The 21,252-nt window shown below is 43.1% G+C and overlaps 2 protein-coding genes across 3 annotated transcripts in view; one reads left to right on the top strand and one right to left on the bottom strand.

Annotated features, from left to right (window-relative positions):
• The window catches only part of MARCHF3 (membrane associated ring-CH-type finger 3), a 149,260-nt gene extending 133,230 nt beyond the window's left edge, over positions 1 to 16,030 (bottom strand). The window contains exon 1 of the mRNA XM_081504107.1: positions 15,733 to 16,030. The gene's annotated coding sequence lies outside the window, so the exon portion shown is untranslated. The remainder of the gene's footprint in view (positions 1 to 15,732) is intronic.
• MEGF10 (multiple EGF like domains 10) overlaps positions 1 to 21,252 on the top strand; it is a 536,959-nt gene that overhangs the window by 131,467 nt on the left and 384,240 nt on the right. Inside the window, exon 9 of one of the 2 annotated variants that reach the window (XM_081504085.1) lies at positions 11,949 to 12,003. The gene's annotated coding sequence lies outside the window, so the exon portion shown is untranslated. Of the gene's footprint in view, positions 1 to 11,948; positions 12,004 to 15,736; positions 16,509 to 21,252 lie in introns of those variants that run through there. The other variant, XM_081504088.1, reaches the window with a different exon arrangement.

Raw genomic sequence — 21,252 nt, 5'->3', positions numbered from 1 at the left:
CTTGATCTGGCCCCTCCCAACCAGGTATGGGGCAGATGCCAGAGAGCACTGCTTTTTTTTCCCTAATCTTTTGTTAAAATTAGAATATGCAAATGTATGCAAAGTTAAGTAGTTTCTGTGGTGAAAATTCCTACATATAAATATTAAATCTTCCTCATAAAAATGTTAGTCACTCAATCGTGTCCGACTCTTTATGACCCAATGGATTGTAGCCTGCCAGGCGTCTCTGTCCATGGAATTCTCCAGGCAAGAATACTGGAGTGAGTTGCCATTTCCTTCTCCAGGGGATCTTCCCAACCCAGGGATCAAACCCAGGTCTCTTGCATTGCAGGCAGATTCTTTACCATCTGAGCCACCCAGGAAGCCCTGGACTTCCTCATATTACCCCTAAAATAAAAGTAAAAAGCAATTGGATTCCCTAAGAGTAGACTTTTCTCCCGTGTCCATATACTACTTTACATTCAAAGATGAAGATACATGAGATTTTAAGAGAATGCTTTTTTTTTTGAGGATTCATTTTAACTGCTTACTCCTTGTTAGGAATTTCAAACACCAGGTATATCTTTTACTATAACTGTACATAGCTGATTACTGCTTCGCATTTATACTTCTAAAATGTGACGGCTACCATTTTAATTGGTATTCAGAGGTCTGCTCATGTGCAAACCCAAGCAGTTCAATTAGTTTGCCCAACTGGGAAAGTGAGTTATATAGGAACAAATGGGAATGACAGATTAAAAGGCTATCCTTGTTAATACTTTTAAATTGGGCTAAAGTTAGTTATACCCTGTTGAGTGCTTCCACTTCTTAGGATGAACAATGCAGCGAGCATGGCGAGACATACTGCTTGGCCTCTAATCTTAGCTGTGACATTTCCTGTCTCATGTTCTACCATCAATAGTGACCTACTTGCTATACTATGTGACTTTCCAACTGGGTCTTTTAATGCTCACACATGGGAAACACAATTATTTTTATATTTAGCACAAAGTGTAGCTGTGAAACATTTCAAATGATTTCTGGTTCAAGATATCCACACTAATCTTATTTGGTGGTAATCTTTTTTTGCTTTGTCACTTAGGAAAATAACAATAGTTATAACACATTAAAAATAAAGTTTTTGTCTTATTCTTAAATGTGAAAATGCCACATTATGTGAATATCTAATAAATTGAAAACTAATGAGCAGAAAGTAAAAGAATCGTTATGTCCTAGTTACTTATCTTGTTTGAAGAATTGGACACAAATGGCTCTTGTTGGAAGTGACAAGAAACGACACTGCTGGTATTATTTAGGTTTGAAATTCTTAGAAAAGTGGAAATAACTTAATAATGATGATGAAACACTAGAAATGCAACAGAAGTGTACAAAAAGAGCCACAGAATTTGTTAGGTAAAACTAAAAGTCACAAAAAAAATGTAAATTAAGATTACAAATACTGAGCAAGAAAGCCTTATAATACAACAGAAAATGTCTGAAAGTAACTCAAGAAAGCTGATTTGCTAGGCAAAGTAAAACTGCCATGCCTAGTTTTATAAATTAAGAAAAAAGCCATCATTGCAAATTTATATAAGTGTGTATATAACATAGCAAATGACTGTTCAAAATTTTAAGCCTTGTCTTGTCAGCTTTGACCCACAAACCCTAAAGAAATGAACAAAGGATCCAACATTCTAATGAGAAATACTTGTGCCATGTCACTTGTGAATAAGCAAATTCCCAACACTCAACCAAATCTCCAAAACAGATGTCAGGAGTCTGCAGTACACCTTTTTTAAGTGAATTTCCCAAACTCTGTGACTGTATCAACTCAAAAGCAGCTGCTTTTGTGAATCATAAAGGACCTTTCAAAGCACAGTGTTCACACGTGGAAAAGCACAGGTTCTACTTTGCCTCTGCCAAAGAAACCTCCCCGCCTGCCCCCTCACCCCACATATCCTTGGGAAATATTCCAGCAATGTGTGTGTGCACATTATGGATTCTTTCTCATTGCTACTGCTTTCGCTATACATTTTCTATAACCACATGCTGTTTCCCACCCACACAGCTTAGAAAGAAAGAAAGAAGCCTTTGTTGAGCCATGAAAGGGCTAATCTACTGTATATGCAAACTACCCTATTGAAGGCAGGCTCTCAAGAGCATATACAGACCATGCACCTGTCTAACTTTAGTAATGATGATACACTGACCCAGCCCCTTAATTACTGAGCTCATTGTCACCTGAATCCTGATGATCTCTTACCCAATCACACACCCAGATCTACACAGGTTACAAAGTGAGGAAGAAAGGGGTCCCTGCCAGGATACACACCAAGGAAGTACAATGTGAACAGCATCAAAACATTTTTCTCCTTGCCCCACCTGCCTTTTGACTCGGCTCTGGTACAGAACAAAACAAACTGAAAGAACTAGATTAGAAGTTACTCTCAAATATAGATGCTGAAAAGCCAAAGAAAAGGGAATTCGGAGGAAAGCACTCTCTTTCATTTCTGTCGATCCCATCCAGGTTAATATGTGAGGTAAAGCTGTTTTTCAATTTGCACCTTCATAATTACCTCAGAATAATTAATAACACAGTTCTAAGAATAAATCATTGTAGTAGTTACATGAGTTCAAATGAAAAATTATGTGTAAGCAAAGAAAACAATTTTAAGTGAATTTGCTATTCCAAATCACCATGCAATTATGATTCTATTTACAACTTAGCCTTATATGTATACCTTCATTTTTTTTTTTTTATAAATTTATTTATTTTAGTTGGGGGCTAATTACTTTACAATATTGTAATAGTTTTTGCCATACATTGACATGAATCAGCCATGGGTTTACATGTGTTCCCCTTCCTGGACCCCCCACCCACCTCCCTTCCCATCCCATCCCTCTGGGTCATCCCATTGCCCCGGCCCTGAGCCCTTGTCTCATGCATCGAACATGGAATGGTGTTCTGTTTCACATATGATAATATACATGTTTCAGTGCTATTCTCCCAGAACATCCCACCCTCACCTTCTCCCTCAGAGTCCATAAAATTGTTCTATGCATCTGTGTCTCTTATTCTGTCTCGCATATAGGGTTATCGTTACCATCTTTCAAATTCCATATATATGCATTAGTATACTGTATTGTTGTTTTTCTTTCTGGTATACCTTCATTTTTAAACTTCCCTGGTGGCTCAGATGGTGAAGAGTTTGCCTGCAATGCAGGAGACCAGGGTTCAATCCCTGGATCAGGAAGATCCCTTGGAGAAGAAAATAGCTTCCTTCCAGTACTTCCTTCCTTCCATACTCATTCCAGTATTCTTGCCTGGGAAATCCCATGGACAGAGGAGCCTGGTGGGCTATAGTCCATGGGGTCACAAAGAATCGAACATGACCAAAAGGCTAACATTTTTCATTTTCATGTCCTAAAATGAAAGGAGTTGGAGTCCATAAAACTAAAATCAATATAAAAACTAGAGTTAAGAGTATTACTCAGATTTCTTTCTTAGATTAAGCTCTTGAACTTTTATGTAATTCTATTGTAATAGTAAATCTATCTTTTCTCCAAAAAAACTTTGATATCTATATTTTATTTTCCCTCAAAGAGAGAAGGAAAGAAAAGTAGACTTTTTCAGTTCTCAAATTTTACAGGAAAAAGAACTAAGGTGCACGTACCTAGCTCACTGATGATTAGTATCCTACCTTATTCATTGTGTAGGAGATAAAAGACCGACCATAGATTCTTAGAGGTTAAGACTTCTAAACATTAATTCCTTTATTAACTTACTTCCCTGATCATTTTTTTTTACATATACCACCTCTGCCATCATGGAACTTAATTAACGGGGGATATAAACAAAAACAAGTAGACAAGTTGGTTAATTACCTACGGTTGTTCAAGAACCGTATAGGAAACAAAAATGGGACAGAAACAAGGAATTGAGTGGGCGCCCTACACAGATGAGATGGAAGAGTTCTGGGAGATGCCTGTGATGAGAAGCCCTGAATGGAAAAGAGGGAGCTGTGTGAAAGGAGGACATGTGATCCAAGCCGAGGGAACAGCAGATCCAAAGGGTCAGAGGTGGGAATGAGACTGGTTTATTAGACAGCAAGGAAACTGGTGTGGTTGGAAAACTGAGTGAGGGCAAGAGAGTAAGTGGTGATACCGCAGAGATGGGCGGGACCCTGCAGGCCACAGGGGTCTTGAGACTGTCCTCCAAGGCAAAGGAGAGCCACGGAGCTGAAGGAACCTGAGCAGATGAACCTAAGTCTCGATCCAAGCTTGCCCACTATGTGGCATAAGCAAATTGCTGGCATGTCTTAGATGCTATTCATAAATTCCTAATTTATAAAAGGCACTCAATAAATAATGACCAGTTATCATCATCAGTAATTATCATTATTGTTAATGTTCTGACAGGTAAATAAAGTTAATACAAATTTTTTTCCATTCAAATAGGGCTATACTGTAAACTAATATCAGAAATACAGAATTATTGAGAAATAAGCAAAAAAATCTTTTTTATTCCGTAAAGATCATATTCTTATTGAGGACAAATAGACATAAATTAGTACATTCAAATTCATTAGGGCTTATTGTGGTTCTAATCAGAATAATTATTGATCTTGGCTCAGTTCTGTCCTTAATTAGTCTGCATTGTGGCTTTTCTCTTCTTGTCAACCAATAGCCTTGTCATTTTGTATCCAGAACTGTGTAGCAGTTCAGTGGTATCTATCAACTACACAGCAGTCATAAGGGCGAATTTCACAGCTATTTTTCAAGTCACTGAGTGCGGTGAAAGTGAAAGTGAAGTCGCTTAGTCGTCCCGACTCTTTGCGACCCCATGGACTGTAGCCTACCAGGCTCCTCCATCCATGGGATTTTCCAGGCAAGAGTACTGGAGTGGGTGATAATGGCCTGATATCATCTACTGCCCCCCTCATTCCCACACGCATACTTCTTTCTTACTAACAGAATCCTGATATTGTCCTCTTGCAAGTGACTGATGTAGAGATGGGGCATATAATCCTATTGTAATCAATGAGAAGAAAAGACAGGTCTTCTTGGATTCTTCTGGGTAATGTTTCCATACTCTCCAAAACAAGAACCTGGAAGAGGGGATCAGTTTTCCGTGCTGTAGATATTGTCCTGCCTGCAACGACATGTCAGTACTACTGTCACCATCCTGCAAAAGAAAAGGACCAGTCTTAGGTGAAATGGTCCCTGAGGCCAACAGTGGCAGAAAGATGAAGGAGATGGATAAAACCTGTATCACTGTCTTTGTGTCACTGAGTCAACCAATCCTGCCGCCTGACCTGCTTCTCACATGAGATAATACACTTCCTTACCACGTAGGTCAGTTTGGGTTAGGGAATTCTGTTTTGTGTGGAAGATCTCCAAGCACGTTACCTCTACATGGACATTTATATTTGGAAACATCACTCATTCCTTTGGTTTTGGGAAGGTCTGCAAATGGAACTAGGACTTCTGACTCCAGCCCAGTGAACTCCAGCCTTCCTGGATATGAGCTGATATAGCATTTTAATTTTGATGCAACTCTGGGATAGTCACCCAAAAAAGCCCAAGGGGAAAACACCCTAGAAATCACCACAGGAAGACGGTACTTCGGCATGCGTAGCTGGTACCAAATGGCCTGTCTCTGGCTTTCCCAATGTTTCAAAACCTTTGCTTTTCATCTCCCACTTGCCTAGGACGACTGTTTTTTTCCCCAAGACCCAAATAAAGCACGGCTCTCATTGGCTTTTTTTTTCCCCATAAGGCTGCCGACTGTGAACACTTATCTAATTACAAGAATATGAGCAGAGAACATGCAGGACAAATACAAATCCCAATTTGAATTGTGGTTCTGGAGAAGACTCTTGAGTGCCCCTCGGACCGCAAGGAGATCAAACCAGTCAATCCTTAAGGAAATCAACCCTGAATATTCATTGGAAGGACTGATGCTGAAGCTGAAGCTCCCATACTTTGGCCGCTTGATACAGAGAGTCAGCTCACTGGAAAAGACCCTGATGCTGGGAAAGATTGAAGACAAAAGGAGAAGCGGGTGGCAGAGGATGAGTTGGTTGGACAGCATCACCAACTCAATGGACATGAATCTGAGCCAACTCCAGGAGATGGTGGAGGACAGGGAAGTCTGGTGTGCTGCAGTTCAGGGGGTCGCCAAGAGTCGGATGTGACTTAGTCATTGAACAACAACAAAGCACAGATCCCAGGCACAGGCAGAAACACTCCAGAGAGGAGGTGCAGTATGGCAACTTGTAGGCAGGGGGTTTTCCTCCCTCCTGAAAAGGAAGGAAGAAATGCTATGGTCATGATAGGATCCTGCCTGTTTTTGTTTTAGCTGTGCAGGATTATTTTAAAATTGAAAATATTAAAGACCCATGAAATAAAAGACGCACCTTGGAAAAAAGGCACAGATGATAACTGACTATGTAGGGAAGGGATACAGTGGGATTACGGCTTGTGGAGGTACTGGTGGGCGTTGGGAATGAAGTAAAACAAAGATTACATAAATGTCTACAATGATTCACGATAAGCAAAGAAGCAGTATGGCTTGAAACCAAAGTAACCATTCCAGTCTAATAAGCATTTTTCCTATGAGAAAATTATAGAATTATAGATTTAGCTTATAATGGAGAACAGAAAGGGTAATGCACACAGATTCCATAATGTTGCATAGTATTTGAGAAACACTACTTAGAAAATGGGGTGAGCATTATAACTGGTGAAAATTTGCTAAAAGATTGTAATTAAAACAGAATAGTAAATGGTGCCTTAGCTCTCGAAAGCGTCCCTATCAGAATGGCACTTAATGTCTTCATTACTAATCTGCAGCGAAAATGGGAATTCATTCAACATAAGGGCTAGGTTTAGCTGTGAGACGTTGTCAGGGGCAGGAAAGTGGAGGAAAAATATCTTGAGGAGTTAGAAACAACACCTGTTAAGTAGGTCACGATAAACAACCTGAAACAACCAAAAATAAAAAATAAATGAAGGCAACAAAACTGAAACTTGCAGGCAACAATTTTGAAGGGAAAGAAAAAAGTGACAGCTATTAACATTAGCTATAAGGCAATTACCCAGCCTCAGAAGAGAAACAGGCCGGGGTTTGTCACAACAACAAGTTAAGAACTTAATAAAAGATGCATCAGTTCACATATCCTTGCTTTTAAAGAAATCAGGGTGACTCGACCCATCTTTTCTGAGTATGTCAGGTTTGGTTTTTGTGGAAAGCTTTACCTCTTTGGTTGTAATGAGTATGTCTAGTGTTCACAGAGATGTGTGATCTTGTTTCTTAATGATAGAAAAAGTGAGCAGGAGGTGGTTAAGAGTGATTAGGCAGGTGAGGGAGGGTGTCACTGGCAAGCATGGGTTAAGCTGGTGAAAAGTGAGGTTTTGTGAGGCTAATTACTTTTGCACTGTGGAAGGCTGTAATATCCCAGCGAGGAGGAGCTGCGCTGTTGTGATCTTTTTCTTAGCATCGGAAACACACACACACACCGGAATGCTCTAGGAAATTTCTTTGAAAATGGTCAAAAATGCAGTTACTCCTGCAGGGAAAAGGTGAATAGTAACACTGATTAAAAGAACTTCCATAACGTAGAGTTCTTACCTGAACAGAAGGGAAAGAGAATATTAAAGAAAGAAAAACATTATTGCAGGGTAGGGCTACAGGAGAGAGAGAAGTTGAAATTAGGAAAACTTAAGTTAAGGATGAAAACTTGCAGAGTGTGAGAACCCCTGTTGGGTAACACACTCACAAAGGAAGTAAGAGGAAGAAGATTGGCTCTTAGGTTTCTGATTTCTCAAATCAGAAACAGATTTGAGAAAATGCCAAAGCCTTGCACAACAGGGAGAACCTCCACTGACTGTGGGGAAGGGGATGACCTGCGTGTTGCACTCAGGTTTGCCTCAACCCCCACCCCTCCACTGAAGCCTTCCTCAAGTCCCCCCAGGCCCCAGCTCCCAGGGGAAAGCAGAAGCCCCAGGGTATGCAGGGACGGGTGCTCCCGACACAAGAGCCAAAAGAAACCAGTGGTTGAGTCCATGACTTAATCTAGGGTGGTTCACCTTCTCTGTTGCCTTGAACGTTGAAATAACTTTTAGATGTAATCACCCAGTTTTCTAGTGATATTTTCTTGGCAGGCATGAGAAGACGGCACCTATATTAAGAGAGGCTTAATCTCCCAGATGAGATGGAAAATAGGGGTCCTTGATCTCTTGCAGTCATTTAAAGCCCATTAAGATCTAACATAAAAGGGCTATCCTAATGGCCCTGGCCTCAGGCAATTACACTTAACTCAGCTGATCCATAAACTGCCTGGACACACAGTATGTACACCACCTCAGTAACCCAGCTCTGAGGTGAGAGCTGGTATTTATCTAAGCCCTCAGACTGTGTCATAAACCTGACTATGTAGGAACGATGCTTCCTGAACAAAGGGTGATTTATCAATGAAAAATATTATGCAAGTTAATCTCTGAAATAAAAATCTGCTGGAATTAAAAAAAAAGCTTAACTTAAATGCCAAATTCCCTCATTATGCTGGGCTTAGGATACTAGCAGCCTCTAGGCACAGCACCATCTAGTTCCTGCAAGGCTCCTAAACCTCCTATGGCCAAACCTAGGTAGTCACCTGCATTGGATGGCAAAAGAGACCAAGCCATCTGAGACTTCAAACAATGCAAGCGTGAGGCTGTCCCAAGTCTCAAAGTGGGACCCATGAGTCAGCTGCTTTGTCAAGATATGCCAGTGGGTATGGGAACATCAAAGGAACCAGGGCAGATGGCCTGGTTGGGGCAGTGGGAAGTTGGAGACATTCTTCAAGACACAACTGGGAGGTGGTAAGAGAAGAAGGCAAGGCAGGGATAGAGCAGAGAGACCCTGAAGATGCAGTGGGCAGGCATGGATGATCATTTTATGAATTGCTAAGACTGGGCTACAGCAGAAAGTTTGGGACTTCGATTCAGTTATTACTACCATGCAGACTGGGGGTAAGTATCCTGTGCATGTCCTTTTAAGGCCTTGCAGGTGTTCACCTATAATTCTTTATAGTCTCTAGTGCACTAAGCAACTATTTCTTGAATACCATCTCTTGAGAAGCTAGAAGATGTCAGGTGTGGTCCTTGCCCTTAAGAGGCTCCCAGTCTGGAGGGAGGGATTACAGCAGGTAAGGGCTCTGCTGGTCGTATATGACCAGGCCATAGAGGAGCATGGAAAAGGTTCCCAAAGGTGCTTATACTTGAACTGCATTTTGAGTTGGCTAAGCTGAGAAAAGGTGCTACCTGTGATAGACATTCAATTACTACTTGCTAATTCGTTTCTGTTCATTTTGGTTTGTGAGGACTGCTTGGAAGATTGTTCAAGGACTAGGAGATAGTTCTAGTCCTATCACCATTGTTTTTGTTACTGTTGATCAAAAAGGTAAACCTATCCTGTTTAGTGTCTATGGGTATAATGTGAAAATTACTATACCTTATCTTTGGCTGAGGTGAGGAGTGCACTTGTAATTTTTCTAATTACAAGATGTCTTCTCATTGTACTTATTTCATAGCAAAAAGTTTTAAAAGCTTTTGAAAAGATCACATTTTGTTCACTTGAAATATATGTGTATATTTTAGCATAAAATATACTTGGCAGCTGCTAACATAATTGGGTGGCTACGCCTTGCAAAAACTTGATTTCTTTTTAATCAAATTTTTAGAATCATACTGGATTTCTTGCCAGTGCTGCTATAGTGAGCAATAAATACATCATTAGATCAATGATGGTTGGATGATAGATTACTCAAAGATAGTTCCAGCCAAGAAAAACAAGCCCAGAAGTCTCATTGTGCAAAGAATAATAAAATACTGTTTAAAACATAGATCCTGAGTTAATATAGCAGGGAAGAAAACACTGCAAAATAGAACAGAACAGCCTTGGGTTTATAATGTATGGATATTGATCATGGATTTTCCAAAGTATTCTAGAACAGCCACACTATCATAAATGCCTCTGATTAGACTCAGAGATGAGAAGGAAAAGAAACTAACCATGAGAAGGCTTGCTGCTATAATAAATTATTTAAAGCAAGCAGGGCTAGTGGGTTGTGAAGACAATATAAAACAGAATCAATGCCCCCAAGAAACCCCAAACCATCAGCACCTCTATAAATTTCTTACCACCCTATCTGGCATTTTACTGGAGGTATTTCTTTCCCATCCTATTTCCATCCCATCCCAACTGTGACCCTTCACTTTTTTGCCAATTCTTTTCTCAGAGCTTACCATTTGTTTTTCTTCTCTAATCCAGGATGCTGTATTCAGTTATATTTCTCAGCTTGTATCACAAGAGTATATGTAAGGACACAGATGAGTGAATCTGTCACTTTATTCATCTGGATCTTAAATTTCCCATGGAAACTATATGCTGGGAATATTTAATAAGATACTTATAACAACATGACTTTCATATTATCCTTCTTAGTTTTTCTTTTTTCTTAATATTGTTATAGTTAATCCACAAAGTTAAAGCTGAGGTGGAACTTCCATAGTTCAATGACCATTCTATTATTAGAAGATATTACTGAATCCAAAAACCAAAGTGAAGGTAGGAACTTAAGAGGCCATTATGGAGGAGAAAAAGTCAAAATGTTGAAGGTTTAAGTATTAGGAGATGTTAAAAAGGCAGATTGATTTGAAAAGTAAATTTTTTATATGTAGATTTCACCATGGGAATAAGCATATGGAAAGAAAAGTCAAAAACTTGAATTTGTCAATTTTTTTTTTGCCAAAGAATTTTGCCCAAAGTGTGTCATGGGTCAAAAAAAAAAAAAAAATTGTGGGAATTGTTGCTTAGAATCTTGCAATGACCTATGGCCAGTTTCAAGAAACGTAGCATTCTACTGTATTTTTTAACTAGGCATAAATCAGTATCATTGTAGAATCAGGGGCTGTGACTGTACCTTAGGCTTTGGACATTTTCTAGGTCCATCCAATCACACAGAAGCTGGGCAAGTTCTTTTTGCCAGCTTAACATTATTAGCCATACAACATGACTCAGTAGGCAACATACAGTTCTAAAATAGTACAGTTCTAAAATATTAAGTCTCCCAAATTCTACATATAGGCTTTGCTGCATTTGGGTTTTGTGACCTTTTGCAAATTATTTGCCATTCTGGGTCAAACCTAGATGGTTAAGGTCAGGATCATTGAATTATTATCATATTAATGTATGGGGGGTGGCTGGTTAGCTTTAGAAAGAAAATTGTTCCAAGGTCACATGCAATATAAAAAATTTGAAGAGATGAAAAAAAAAAAACTTAGATGATATGAATGACTAAGCATGACTCTATCATCTCATCACAAAGTTACTACATAAAAACAATTCCAATACAAGACCAACTTCTCAGTTATTGGTGTCATCTTTGGATGTGAAAGAAAAAATCTAGATAAGGTTGGCTCTTGGTATCTGGGGATGAGCAACCCTTGAATGATGAACCTGTGGATATGGAATGGCAACTAAACTATGCCATTTTATATAAGGGACTTGAACATCCTCAGATTTTGGTATCTGCAGGGGTGGGAGTCCTGGAACCAATCCCATGAGGATACTGATAGATGACTGTATTATTATTCTTTTGTGGCTGCTGTTTGCTCACCTGTAACAAAGTGGGAAAAAATCCTTGCACTCAAAGGATTGTTAAGATAAGCAACCTATAAACATGCCTGCCAAGTGTTCCTCAGAACATAAATTGCTCCATAAAAGTACCTGTAACGATCCGGTGGCCTGGAAGAATCCAAGTTCAGTGCTCTAGCCTATACAGGTCCTTTCATCAGCAGTGAAGTAAATATTCTGGGCACATCTGACCTCAGAGCAGTCAAATGGTTATTTAGGTACTTGGAGGGTAGGGAGAGGGAAGGGCAGCAACTTCTGACAGATCCTTTCTCTTTTAAACTTTACCTAGGAGTGTTAAACATGGAGAACTATGCCAGTCTGAAAGGGAAGAACAGGATCTGAAGGTCAGTATCAAACTACATATAAAAAAGCTAATTGACAATGATTAATACATCAAAATCACACTGGTTTTTTTTTAACAACTGCTTTTTAAAAAGTTAACTAATTTATTTATTTATATGGCTCTGTCGGGTCTTAGCTGCAACATGCAGGATCTTTGTTGAACCACGTGGTGTCTTTCACTGCAGTGTACAGAGTGCACGGACTTCAGTGGTTGTGGCCCACAGGCTTCCTGCTCCATGGCATTTGGAATCTTAGTTCCCCAACCAGGGACTGAACTTGCATCCCTTGCACTGCGGGCTTCCCAGGTGGCGCTAGTGGTAAAGAACCCACTTGTCCATGCTTAATACTTCAGAGACGCAGGTTTGATCCCTGGGTTGGAAAGATCCCCTGGAGAAGGAAATGGCAACCCACTCCAGTATTCTTGCCTGGAGAATTCCATGGGAAGAGGAGCATGGCAGACTACAGTCCATAGAGTCACAAAGAGTCGGACTTAGCACGCATACACCCTTGCATTGCAGGACATATTCTTTACCACTGGGCCACCAGGGTAGTCCACATGCTGATTTGAAAGGAGAGGTGGCTATCAGTTCTCAACCCTTCTCCCTGTGATCTAAGAAATTCTGTGTACCTGATTAATTGGATACCTCAAAATACTTAAGATGACTTTCTGAAACCGAGACTCCCTGAGCCTCTGGGTTGTGGCCTGGGACACTCTCCTGACCAACAGGCAGACCAGCTACAGCTTCCTAAGGGGATCCCTGACCTCAAACAAGTCTGCTGTAGCCCCACTGAGGTTCTAGCTCCCAAGCTTGGAGTGAGTCAAAGGTGGCTCTCAAGAACTGGGAGTCTTGTACCCTGCAGGGAGAAATGCCCAACAATGTGAGTTAGGACTCGTTACCCCAGAGCACCCCAGGAACCCACTGGACCTGGAGGAGGGAAGGGATCCAGCTGGGGCGAGGTCTCTAACTACCTTGCTTCCCAAGACAGACTTCCTTAGAATTGGGGCTAACCTGAAACGGGGATTCCTAAGGAGTCCCCAGACACTTCTGAACATAGCACAAAAGGTACCATTGTTGAGGACACAAGAGTTTACCTATAAATTTACCTATAAATTTCACAAGGCTAGTAAATGCCACCTGGAAGTTTTGGAACAATTATTTATTGAATCAACTTACAGACTGTAATTGTTCTTTTATATTATAAATGCTGTTGCAGTGTTTCTCAAAATATTGTGAGAGGATCCCTGACATCAGAGTAACTTGTGGGTGCTTGTTAGAAATGTAGATTCCTAAGCCCCACCCCAGATTCCTGAATCTAACCCTGGAGACTGAAGTCCAGCCCATAAACTGAATTTTTAAGGAGAAGCCCAGTTGACTCAGGTGACCCATATCAAGACAGGAGAATTATTGTGTCTACACAGTCCATCAGAAATGTATGGATTAGGGGTTAGGATATTTTCCCCCTAATATTTAAGTACCATAAAAATGAAAACAATGTTTGTGGTAAATTCTTAAGAACCATGCCAGTATTTTCTACCCACGTATAATTAGCACCATTATTAAAATGTGATTACGAGCAAAAAATTATTGGGTAAAATATCAACCCTGCTTCTCAAAAACACTGCCTTTATTTTGTCACCAAAAGTAATGATGCTATTAAAGGAATTTATAGTTTTTTTAAGTATCAGTCACTTGGCTACAGGAACTTAATAAGCTGTTCCACTCCTCCTACAGCCATTTAGTCATCAAAAGTTTAGTGATAAAGACTTTTTTTATTATTATTATTTTAAAAGTATAAATTGTGAACCATTGGACCTAGTGATTAGGCTGAATATGAATTTATATCCAAGTGATAAATTCTTAAAAATATGTTTCATTAGAATTACTAAGGCAGTCAGAGCTAGTAGATTAAATAGCCTCTGTAGTAACGTTCTGTTTACTTCTATTAAGATTTTTTTTTGGGGGGGTGCAAAAAATTCAGTTTTAATTCATTCTCTTAGAAGCAAAAGGAAACAGTTTCTGATATACATGCTACTGCCAAGCAGTAAACCAGTGTTGCATGGTTATGTGACAAGCTCCACATTTCTTTTCTAGAGGGATTTTTTTTCCCTCCTTATATACTCCCCCTTCCCAAACCATGCCTATAATTATCTCACAAAATACAGTTTGTCGTTTCTGAAGAATCAAGCACTCCTTCTCTCCCTGACCAAAAATCACATGTTCAGGCTGAACTGTGAATGAAAATGGACTTGAGAGGAGGCTTTGTTTGTAGTATGTTGTTTCTACTGAGGGTTGCCCCCTACCCATGTTCCACCCTAGAGCTCCCAGTGAAGTATACATACTATGTTTTAACAGATGGGCCGGCTGGCGGCTGCTGGGCTATAAAACAGGAACTGGGAATCTGCTTGGAGTGGTATTGAATTGAATGCTCATAAAGTTCATGGACATACACTGACCCAGACAGACTAGGCAGATCCAGACATGCTTACACACACACTCATCATACACCCCACAGATCAGACGACGTTCAAGGCAGTTTCCCCCTCCATATCTTTTTCATTTGCTTATCAGTTATATACACACACATATAAATACACACATATATAGGCACATCTACATATGCATGGATAGCTATATATCTCAGTGTTTTTATACATTCTCAAGGATCAAAATATCCTCCAATTCTGTCCCTAAGTCTCTACCTAGTACTCTCAATAAGCTCTCTCTCATTCATGTTAAATAAGAATTACAAGAAGATAATTAATTCTATTTAGTCCACACATAATATAAATTACATGTATGTAACCACCGTCAAAAACAAAAAAAAAACAGCTGCTTTTACCCCTTATTAACCGCAGGAAAAAGAAAATCTATCCCAGACTGAGTCACAAACATGTAGTGTCAGGTTTAACCTTGAATCCTCTGTTGTCAGTTCCTGTCACAACTTCATCACTTAAACGTACAGGAGCTCAAACAAACACCAATCGACCAGGCTGGTGGTCGTTTTCACAGTCTTTTGGATTCCCCGGGGCCTCCCAGCATTGGGACAGACAGCAGCTACCCCTGGTCCTAAGGAAGTCCTTAGCGCCTACCTTGCATAAGGATGTAGAGGTCCGAGCACCTCATGAGGGATGTGGATTCAAGTGCTAATGGGAAGTAATTACTTTACAAAGTTTTATATCCGCGCTGTCCATTCCTTTCAGTAACTGCAAAGCACTAAAGCCGCTGCTACGGAACCTGACTGGTACTAAAGTTCTCTGACCCCTAAACACCCACCCCGAGCCGGGTGATCGCTGGCATCAGGCACAGGGCTACCTCTTCCCGCCGACTCCGGCGCGTGTTAATTTTTCAGGAACCCATCTTCAAGCATCTAGGAACTACTGTCCGCACGCCACTGGAAACGAAGACAGCCCCTAGAGCGCGTGTCACCGCTGTAGAGGGCCAGGGGGACGCGTCCTCCGACCCCATCTAATGACGGCAATTACAACACACCAAGTTTTCGCCAAAGCAGAGCCGCATCCTGGGCCGATTTGGGACGCTTCGAAACAAGAAGTTCGGGAGTGGGGGGTGCTGGCAAGGAGCGAATACCGCCAAGCCCTGACCTCCCATCAAGCCGATACGCTCACACGGACAGATCGACGCGCCCCAGCACACGTCCAGTACCCCCCCACACGTCCCCCCAGTCGCCGAACGACACAAGGGGAGCCGCTCTCCTTGCGCGCGGCCACTCACCCTCGTAGCCGAGTCCCGATCGCAAACCGACGCCCCTGCTGCGAGTCCCGAATCCCAAGTTGCCCCGAACCAGCGACAGCTCTCGCCCTGGCCGACCGGGGCACATTAGCTCCGGCAGGCACCTCGGAGGGAGCACCACTAGCCCGATGGTAGCCCCGGCTCAGCAGCTGCCCGGAGCGCGCCGACAATTCACGGACCTGCTCTGCGAATGAGGCGGACAGCCGCGTAGAGGCAACCCGGCTCCGGAGGGAGGCGGGGCCAGGAGGCGGGAGGGGCGGGGTCAGCCCGGGGCCAGCCCTGCGGGGCGGGGCGCCCTTCCAACCGTGACTGGCGGTGCCTGCAGCCAATCGCAACTGCGTCAGGGCCTGGGGCGGCCGCGGGCGTTGCTGAGCGCTTGTCTCCGCCCCGCCGCCGCCGTCCAATCGCCCGCAGCTGAGGGCTGGCTGGGCTACGCGCCCGCGGCGGGGAAATTGGCAAAGGTGTGGAGCCTAGGCTGCGGGCTGGTGCTGTGGGGGCGGTCGCGGCTGGACCCCGACGCCTCGGAAGGGAAGTGGTGGCCCCAGAGGGCCCCTGTGGGCCTGGGGCCACCTGGAACCACCTTGAGTCGGCGCGCTGTGGAGCAGGAAGCCCGAGCGCCCCGCGGGCCGAGACTGGGTCGACACCGTCCACCCCTGGCGCCCGCAGGAGGTGCGAAACTTGGCGTTCCCAAAGAGGGTCATCAGGAGGAAACTGAGACCCAAAGATGATGAAGCCCGGGCTGGATCACGGAGGCACCGGTGGGCATCCGGGACGGGAACTGCGAGCTCCGGGTTTTCTGAAAAGGTTCTAAGGTCTGGTGTTATCTCCGAAATAAATCTCCAACTCCGCCAACCCTGCGGAGAGTTCACGACACCGTCCCTCCTCACCCCGACCCTTCACACTACCGGCAGCAGGGACTTTACCAGGTGCCTAGACTCCCTTCCCGACCCGAGGCGCCCTGGCACCTGCACAGGGCCCGGGGGCGAAAGGAGGGCTTAGGGCTGTCTGGCGGGATGACCTCCGCAGCGGTGGCTCCCCCTGCCGCTGTCCCTGAGGTCTGCTGGATGGACCAGGACCGTCCCATCTTGGCGAGCAGGAACGCCGCAGAACGAGCCCCGCCTGTCTCAGACTGAGCGCTCTTGCCCCCTCTCCTTCGGAAGTCCCTGGTCCTAGGTAGACACCTTCGTAGTGCCTGGACTTGGGGGCATTCTGAGCTCGCTGGGTCAGTCCGTGGCTGAGTGGCCTCGAAGGAAGGCTTTGTGGGCTCTGCCCTCCCTGGACGGCCAGGTCACTGTTGCTCGTTTTCTCGGCGAATCAGCTCTTCAGCCGGGTTTAAAGTCCTTGCCTTGGCTGCTGCACACTTACATACAGAGCTGGGGGTGTCAAGAGTCACAAAGCAGAGCTGGGTGCTACTTTCCAGTCTGAGGCCTAGAATGTTAGCAAGCCCTTGACTGTAAGCTGTTCGTGGGGAGCGACCTCCATATGCCTTCCACAGGTAGACACCCAACCCATGTTAGTGAAATGAAGATGTGCATGGCAGGACGGAGGTCAAGCTCCCTGGCACCCTGACACTCACCTCCATCAATGACTGTTGTCTCCCACGCATCCCATAAGTCCTAAAGGTTGTAGTCTCTCAGTATAGTTAACTATTCAGGATATCACACATGAGGGAGTACAGACCTCATGAGGTGTTATTTCAGTGGCTCCCTAGCCCCTATCTGGGTTCGATCCCTGGGTTGGGAAGATCCCCTGGAGAAAGGAACAGCTACCCACTCCAATATTCTGGCCTGGAGAATTCCATTGACTTAACAGTCCTTGCGGTTGCAGAGAGTCCGACAAGACTGAGTGACTTTCACTGGCCCCCGTAAGGACCTGCATCATAAGTAGCCCACCTCTCAAGAGCAGGTTCTGATGAGGGTCATCGGCAAGAAGGAAGGAAAAGGCCTGTGACTGAAAAGGAGTGAAATGGCCTTTCTAGCACGGAAGGTTGCAGCTCTGAGGGGAGCTATGTGCTTGGACTGAGTTTCAAATTGTGTCACCTCAGCTCCCCATCTCAGTGAGGAAAGCAGGCTGTCAGGGGGGCAAGATAATCAGGGTCTGGACAGTCCTTAGTAAGCCCTGAAAGATTGATTGTGCTAAGTCACTTCAGTCATGTCTGACTCTTTGTAACCCCATGGACTGTAACCTGCCAGGCTCCTCTGTCCATGGGATTCTCCAGGCAAGAATACTGGAGTGGGTTTCCATTTCCTTCTCCAGGGGATCTTCTCAACCCAGGGATCGAATCCGTGTCTCTTCTGTCTCCTGCACTGGCAAGCAGGTTCTTTACCACTAGCACCACCTGGGAAGCCCTGAAATAGAGATTAGTCATGCAGAAATTGTGCATATTTAAGCCCTTCCTCCCTGGTCACTCAGACAGTAAAGAATCTGCCTGCAATGCGAAGACCTGGGTTTGATCCTTGGGTTGGGAAGATTCCCCTGGAGAAGGGAATGGCTACCCATTCCAGTGTACTGACCTGGAGAATTTCATGGACAGGGGAGCCTGGCAGGCTATAGTCCGTGTGGTAACAAAGAGTGGGACAGGACTGAGCGACTTTCACTTTTTCACTTCCATCTAATGAACCAAAAGACTGGTAGAGGCAAGGAAGACCATTCCATCCAGTTCCAACAGTTGTTTAGCATTTTGTCTGTGGAGAATGGCCTTTTCCCACAAGGAATTAGATGTAGACTATGTGAATGGAATATATACTAGGACTGTCTATACTGAGGTCAGGATGGGAGATAGAGGAAAAATGTCTTTCCTTGGGTTTTTGTTTTCAACTCCTGGATGACTGGAGAAAAAGTTTTCTACCAGTGTTTATCATATTAACACCCTGTGAAGGTTTTGCACAGATGCTAATGATTATTTTTTAAAAAATCACCTTGATAGTAGGAACCAAACATTGGCTGTTGACTACACTTGATATAGTATTTATGTTCAGTTCAGTTCAGTTGCTCAGTCATGTCCGACTCTGTGCAACCCCATGAATTGCAGCACACCAGGCCTCTCTGTCCATCACCAACTCCCGGAGTCTACCCAAACCCATGTCCATCGAGTCGGTGATGCCATCCAACCATCTCATCCTCTGTCGTCCCCTTCTCCTGCCCCCAATCCTACCCAGAATCAGGGTCTTTTCCAATGAGTCAACTCTTTGCATGAGGTGGCCAAAGTATTGCAGTTTCAGCTTCAACATCAGTCCTTCCAATGAACACCCAGGATTGATCTCCTTTAGGATGGATTGATTGGATCTCCTTGCAGTCCAAGGGACTCTCAAGAGTCTTCTCCAACACCACAGTTCAAAAGCATCAATTCTGCGGCGCTCAGCTTTCTTCACCATCCAACTCTCACATCCATACATGACCACTGGAAAAACCATAGCCTTGACTAGACGGACTTTTGTTGGCAAAGTAATGTCTCTGCTTTTAAATATGCTATCTAGGTTGGCCATAACCTTCCTTCCAAGGAGTAAGCGTCTTTTAATTTCATGGCTGCGATCACCATCAGCAGTGATTTTGGAGCCCCCAAAAATAAAGTCTGACACTGTTTCCACTGTTTCCCCATCTATTTCCCATGAAGTGATGGGACCAGATGCCATGATCTTAGTTTTCTGAACATTGAGCTTTAAGCCAACTTTTTCACTCTCCTCTTTCACTTTCATCAAGAGGCTCTTTAGTTCTTCTTCACTTTCTGCCATAAGGGTGGTGTCATCTGCATATCTGAGGCTATTGATATTTCTGTTAGATAATGAAAAAAGGAAATAGGAAACGTCTTTTCATGAAATAAGTTACAACTAAACAAGTGACTTCCATGTCCCAATTTCCAAGTTTTTTGTTTGTTTGTTTCACAGAGACCTTCCCATCTGTGGATTCGTAGACAAGCAACTGGTCTGGTTTTCCCCTATAGGATGGATGACATTGGAAGAGGCAGAGCATGTCTAGATTACATTCATATTTCCATGCCATGTTCTGTTGTAATTGGTACTTGACAGGAGCTTATCACTCAGGCACAGACTTACTCCATTTGTTGCCAGTCCCCCTAATGATCTCTTGAGTTGGGGTCATCCCCATATTCTATTAATACAAAGGAACAGTAGACCTATTACTTGTCTAAGAACTCATTACGGTCCTATTTGTAGGAAACAAACAAAACCAAACCAAACCACGGAAATCTGAACTTGGAAATCTCTTGTTTAGTTCTTCCTGTTTCACCAAAAGAAATATTCTCTCTCTCAAAGGAAGGAGGAAGTTTATGGAATGGCTTGGAAGATTGAAAAGGGAAGAATGAGAAGATTGAGGTGGGACCATGGAAGCAGGGCTGGTCTCTTTGTGGCTGGTGAGCAAATTTGCCTTCAGGCACTCTCGCCCACCTCTGACACAGAAAGAATATTTTGGGACCTCCTAAATTTCAATAGGGTGTGACTGATAGGGGCACTGGGTTCTAGTCTGAGTGACTGCTGTGGTGAGTGCTCCTGGCAGTCCCTTAACCTCTGTTTACCCTTGCTTCCTTGATCGTAAAACAGCGGTGGCTGAATCCACTGTATCTATCTACTTAAGGCGGACACCATGACGATGGTGACACAGCACTGTAAATGTACCAGCTGCTGAAAAGGAGAACAAAACAATGTTGAAATGGGAAAATAGTGTGGTCTGAACAATTCCTTTTTACACTGGCAATTTCTATTCATTTTAATCTCATTGGATTACTGTCCTTCCATTCTGCAAATGGAAATGAGGGCAAAGGGCCCTCACAGTCCTTATTCTTTGATTACTAAATATTTTGAAACTTTTACTTAGTGAATAGTATTTTTCCCCTTTCCCATGTCTACCACCTCTTTCAACATATATTCAACTTAGAAACTTATTCAGAATTTGAACAGGTTGAGCAAAGAAATGCAGTCAGAAGTAGCAGATTCTAATACCAGCTAAGCTATGAGTTCATTCTGAGACCTTAGGCAAACCATTAACATTCCCCATACCTTGGTTTTTCCATCTTTGAAACTACAGTGATACTTCTGATTAATATCACAGAGGTAGGAAAGATAACAAATGATAAGGCACTTTGAAATATTAATTGTAGTGCAGACTACAAAACATCATGTAGATGTTTTTGGCACACTAAAGTATGGTGTTAATTTGTATGCCACAACTAGGAGATATTTTTGTAACACAGAGTATTCTGGTACAGTATCTGTGGCCAGGGTAATACTACCCCAAAAACAATGATCTCTCATTGCATTTGAATGACAGTGCCACTGTTCCATTGGACGGTGAAGAAAGCTGAGCACCGAAGAATTGATGCTTTTGAACTGTGGTGTTGGAGAAGACTCTTGAGAGTCCCTTGGACTGCAAGGAGATCCAATCAATCCATCCTAAAAGAGATCAATCCTGGGTGTTCATTGGAAGGTCTGATGTTGAAGCTGAAACTCCAATACTTTGGGCACCTCATGCGAAGGATTGACTCATTGG

Source organism: Giraffa tippelskirchi, chromosome 6, assembly GCF_054371585.1.
Source record: "Giraffa tippelskirchi isolate mGirTip1 chromosome 6, T2T-mGirTip1v1.2.pri, whole genome shotgun sequence".
In the NCBI taxonomy this organism is placed as follows: domain Eukaryota; kingdom Metazoa; phylum Chordata; class Mammalia; order Artiodactyla; family Giraffidae; genus Giraffa; species Giraffa tippelskirchi.
This window is presented reverse-complemented; position numbering and strand designations above follow the sequence as displayed.